General features: G+C 28.0%; 1 protein-coding gene across 1 annotated transcript in view; it reads right to left on the bottom strand.

Moving 5' to 3' along the window:
* Nucleotides 1–1,372: 1,372 nt before the first annotated feature.
* The window catches only part of LOC117174339, a 42,537-nt gene continuing 37,842 nt past the window's right edge, over nt 1,373–6,067 (bottom strand). Inside the window, exon 11 of the mRNA XM_033363376.1 lies at nt 1,373–1,897. The gene's annotated coding sequence lies outside the window, so the exon portion shown is untranslated. The remainder of the gene's footprint in view (nt 1,898–6,067) is intronic.

A 6,067-nucleotide genomic window follows, 5' to 3' on the forward strand; every position in this document is an offset into this window, starting at 1 on the left:
GAGCTTCTTCATGCCCAAAACTGAATGCACAATATTGCCCACACGTTCCAATGATATGCCTACAGCATTAGCTACCTCTCTCAATTTCACTTTGGGATCATTAAACATCATATCATGGATTTTTTCGACACTTTCTGGTGTAGTAACCTCTTTTGGGCGCCCAGATCGTTCAGCATCAACTGTGCTTGTACGGCCACAACGAAACTCGGTAAACCACTTATGAATCGTTCCAATCGACTGTGCAGAGTCCGGGTAATACTTATCCAGCTTGGCCTTGGTCTCGGATATCGTTTTCTTGCGTAGATCAAAAAAAAAAAAAACTGATCAAAACTCGAAACTCAGATTTTTCCATATTAAAAAAAAACTCGGAGGTTAGTCGCTTCTCAGTGCTGTAACTTGTAAATGCGTAAACATAAATGGCTGAAGTTTTGACTTTGAAGGATCAAGCTCGACGAAAATGGTTCACATTAGTGAATACTAATGCCATCTCTTAGAATTTTCAGGTACTTACCAGACTGCCTAGTAATTGAGCCTAGAATTATTCAAATGTCTTTTAATGAATGACCATACCGAAAATCCACATAATCGATAAGATCAACATTTTTAATTTGAAATAGAATGATTTTAAAAACGCACATTAATAACTTAAAGAAAACATTTAATTATAAATAGTAGAAAATTTACATTTTAGACAAATACATTTTTTAACAACGAATTTTCTGCTGAACACACTTATTTAATCAAGGTACACGCTTTTTGGCGAGCACGTTTTTCTAACTCAAATTTTTTTATTCATAGACATAAAAAATAACCACGAAGGTGTTGTTGGAACTGCTTGGAATCAATTGGGACCTAAAAACTTTATATTCCCTGCGATTTTTTTACAATACAACCCTAAATCAGGTTGTGAATTTGTTTATAAAATAAAGATTTATTATTCGATAATGAAGAATCATAAGGAAAGGATGTAGTTTAAAATTAAATCCAAATTACATTTATTTAAACAATAACTATTGCTGTCAAGTATAAAAAAATCGTAGACATTATTTACTGTCGGACATTTTTTGATAATTTCAAATTACTAAAGTCGGATTTTGTTTACCAAATGTTTGTATTTACCTTTCAGTATTTTCAGTTTTAAGGTCAATGAAATAAAAATATCTTAAATTTTACAAGCTAAATTCATTTAAAATTAACGACAATTATTTGTGACTGTGGAGAAGGAAAACAGTTTTTTTTTTAATTTAAATTGTACCAAATTTATTTAACAGGACATCAAAGGAGAATATTTATTATATTCTTCTATTTTTCTGAATATATTTCACAAATAAACATATTGTAATTTTTAGATCCTCATTACACGAAAATAACTGCGTCAAAATTCGTAAAAATAAAGTGGCTAATTTTAAATGGATCTTTAAGTTAACATCAATGTTTATTACTATATGTGCCGAATATATAGACAATCTTTATAAGAGACAGAAAGAACACATCAGGTCTTTTCATATATTACATAGATACAAAATAAAGGTACGAATAGCGTTCATAAATCTCTGATTACATTCACAACATAATTAAATTATTTTTTTCACAAATAAATAAAGCATACTTTTCAATTTCATGACAGATAATTTCGACGAGTCAAATAAATAAAATAATGTGTTACATTGCGTCAAAAATCGCCAGTTTTCATAAAAATCCTAATATACCAAATTATATATTACATACATTCTCACCGTACCAGAATGAAATTTTTCTAGGAAAACTATGGTCTTCACCCTATTCCAATATTTTATACAGTTTTAATTGTAATTCAACATATCGATAACATTTCATCCTAGGTAAACAAAAAAAATGAAAAGAAACTTACAGACATTGAATAAATGTTGATATGAAACTGAAACAAAAAAGGATTATTACAATGATATAAAATAAAAAAAAGAAAGAGTATTCAGAATATATAGATTCAAATTTAATTTGAAAAAAAAAAAACAACAATCTCAAATAAAACGCCTTATTAGTTAAACAACTTTAAATGGAAAACATCCAAAATTAAAAATCCAACAACTATTAGAAACCTAAAATCAATAACATCGCAGAATAGCATATTCAAATAAAAATTTTGGTTATGTAACATCTTTCTCTTGATAAAACTAGTTACAGAGTAAATTGTACTTAGAATTAAACAAACCTAAATAATAATTTTTGCATACCTCTATGGAGAAAATAAAAAATCTACTACATATGGAATCTACAACTTATTATTTAAACAATATTCTTTATCGTTTTATTACACAGATAACATGCGTCGAATGGCTCTGTGGAATTAAAAAAAAGTATCCTCAAAAATAAAAAAAATAAAGTAATAAAAAAGTAGCTTTTTTAAATCAGTCAAAAACGTGTTTTTAAATTAAAAAAGTAATATGAAAGAACCGCTTTTATGCGAAAAATGGGCAAATTTCTAAATTTAGAAAAGACAAGTGATTTTGAATACAGTCTATGAATTCGCTTTCCTCTATAATTTAAGACAATTTAAGGGCATGTGACACAGCTAAATACCTATATTACCGACCACAGTTTTTCAGCTCACTGAATGTTTTTTTGAACCTCAGAACTTTTTTTGTAAATAAAATATCGAGCTTAAACTTTGGGAAATGTATTAGAGTACAATAAAGTACGTTCAGGTACTGCATTTTGGTAGGAACTTCACTGAAAATTATTTCATCTTTTTTCCGAACCTCAACATTTTTTGAATGTTTGAACTTTTTTTATACATAAAATATCGGTCTCAAACTTGAGAAATGCAAGAGCCGAAAGAAAACTACGTTTAAGTACAAAGCTTAATAATAAAAGATGTAAAAATATATATTTTAACAATCATTTCCAACGGCATCAGCCGGTAACGTTGTATACGAAAATACGAAACCTAGCGGCCACTAGACGAGGCTCTAGAGAGTTCGTATTTTCGTGTACAACGTTACCGGCTGATGCCGTTGGAATTGATTGTTGAAATATATTTTTTTACATCTTTTATTACTAAGCTTTGTACTTAAACGTAGTTTTCTTTCGACTCTTGCATTTCTCAAAGTTTGAGACCGATATTTTATGGATAAAAAAAGTTCGAACGTTCAAAAAATGTTGAGGTTCAGAAAAAAGATGAAATAATTTTCAGTGAAGTTCCTACCAAAATGCTGTACCTAAACGTACTTTATTGTCCTTTAATACATTTCCCAAAGTTTCAGCTTGATACTTTATTTACAAAAAAGTTCTTAGGTTCAAAAAAACATTCAGTGAACTGAAAAACTGTGGTCGGTAATATAGGTATTTAGCTGTGTCACATGCCCTTAAAACCCATAATCTCATCATATGACCAATAATGTGGAAAATCCACAAAATAATATTTTTGTCATAAAATTTAACATCAGACTCGTATTTTTTCTGTAAATCTGCACAATTTTTATTCAATGCATTTTTCTCTAAAACCAATATTTTAAAAGTTATTAATTATTTACCGCGTACTCATTACAATTATTATTTTATTTTTAAAGAGAATTATGCAGGTTTATTTGATATATTTTCATATTATTGTTGATTTCAGAAGATTGTTCTTGTTTATAAATCACATATTATAGATAAAACCAAGACGAATTCAGGGACATAAACTTAAAAACACTTATCTTTAATAATTTGATAGATATTTCATTTCAGAACTTTAACGCCGTTTGGGGAGCACTGTAATATACTCCAAATTTCCCCGAATTTATGCAGCAAAATGTTTTTCATGATTTAGAAAAAATATCCAGGTATACTGTAATATTTTGAGACTTTTTTTAACCCTAAAAAATATAATTAATTTGGTGTGGATTGAGGAACGTCTTTAACTTGCACGTTAGCAAATTGCCATTTTAAACATTCGTAATTTTGTTGTACGTCAATTTTTTAAATCAGGATGTCTACTCAAACCCTGGAAAAAAATTTCCGGACAATTTCAGATTTTTTTCCAGGTATAATTTTTTATAGTATGGAGCCATTCGAGTATTTCGCATTTTTTAAAACAATCGTCTCGTACACAATTTTTCGAGTTTACTATTAATAATGCTTTTTTTCAGATTTTGTAAATATCTAAATGTATAAAAATGGTACTATTAATATATAAAATTAAATAACTTTTTTTTCATTTGAGAAAGTAAGTAATATGTTTAATTTAGCAAGGCTTGAATTAAATAATACTAAAAATAGTTAATCATTTCTTGGATTTGTCCCTAAAGTCCATAAATTTGAATAATAATTAAAACGCATTTTTTTTTATCTTGTTATACTAAAAATATAGTGCATATTTAAGTAAAATTAATCAGGGTACTATATTAAATTCAATTTAAAAAGCTTTAAACTCCTTACTTTTTAAGTAAAATATTGCATTTTAAAAAACAAAGAAGATCTTTCAACCGAATAGTTGAAATTTCAACCAAAATAATGCATTTTCTAAAAAAAACGATTTTTCAACAAAATACATAATTTTTAAATCAAATAATTGAATTTCCAACTTAAAATGATAATTTTTCAACCAAACTGATGAATTTTCAACTGAAAAAGGATGTATTTTAAACTTAATTAGTTGAATTTTAAACCAAAATAATTAATTTTGAACTAAAATGATGAATCTTCAACCGGAATAGTTGAATTTTAAACCAAAACATGATTAATTTTCTACTAAAAAGAAGACTTTTCAATAAATTACATGCATTTTTAACTAAAAATATAAATTCTCAAATAAATATTTCAACTTTCAATTAAAAAAGATAAATTATCAAACAAAAATGGAATAGTTCAATTTTTAATTAAAAAATGAATTATCAACCAAGAAATAAAAATGCGTCAACAAAATGGTAAAATTTTCAACCGAAGTTACGAATTTTCAAGTAGTATTATGAATCTTCAACAGAAATGGCTGAATTTTAAACAAAATACATAAATTTTCAACCTAAAAATACAAATTTTCAATCAAAAAGCTTCATTTTTAAGTAAAAATTGAATATTTAAATTCTCAGTTAAGGGGGGAATAGGAGATAAGAACTTGAAACATTTTTTTTTTCGTTTTTGGTTTTTTGTTGTAAAATATTTTTAAAAAATTGTGTCAAAATTTTAATTCAATCGGAGCAGAACTCTTGAAGTTATAAATTTAAAGCCGGTCCCCCTCATAGACCGCAGTTGCGCTTGAAAATATAGGAACGTGCTATAAGACAATGAAAAATATACTATAAAATAATAGAATTTTTAATAGTTTTCACTACACTTTCTACATTCGTGAAGTATTTTGTTCATATCAAAATCCTCCCCCCAACGATATTTTTGTTTAAATTTTTTCATATTAACGTTTTTCACTTGAAAAATGACTACATTTTTCGTACAAAATCGCATATTTTACTTCAAATTATCACAAAAATGAAAAAAAAATAACACAGCTACACGAAAAAAGTGCTTGGATCTGGTAACAAGACACACGTATTCCTATGGATTTTTGGGCGCTGGATTCAAATTCGGTATCAAAAATCATCAATCACGTCATGGTTGAGCCATAACCTCAAAAAATAACGAAAAATCATGCACTGAGGCAAATAAATTTCAAAATATTGCCAGTGATGCAAATTTTCACTTCAAAAACATGTCCGACATCTGTGAAGGATCAACCCTTGCCTGATATCAACTTATTTAACATAACTTTAACCAACAGAACCTGACCTCACATAACCTGAATTAACAGAAATTTATTGAACTACACGTAAAGCTCTGGAAGCTCCGTGAAGTTGGCACCCCAACTCCAAAAATATCAGGTTTTTTTTTTATCGAATCGTTTGGTGGTCAAAATTGAAAAAGTTATTGATTTTTCAAATTTGGGGTGCCAATTTCACGGTGGCACAGCACTTTTTAATATTTTCAAAAAATTCTTTTTGGTATTGTTTGGTGGTCGTTTGGTGATGTTTGGTAGTCGACCGTGAACGTTTGGTGGTCAAAATAAAAAAAGTTATCGAGTTTTCAAAATTGGTGCGTCAACTTCCGTTAGCACCCC

The sequence above is a fragment of the Belonocnema kinseyi genome, chromosome 6 (assembly GCF_010883055.1).
Source record: "Belonocnema kinseyi isolate 2016_QV_RU_SX_M_011 chromosome 6, B_treatae_v1, whole genome shotgun sequence".
NCBI classification, from domain to species: Eukaryota; Metazoa; Arthropoda; class Insecta; order Hymenoptera; family Cynipidae; genus Belonocnema; species Belonocnema kinseyi.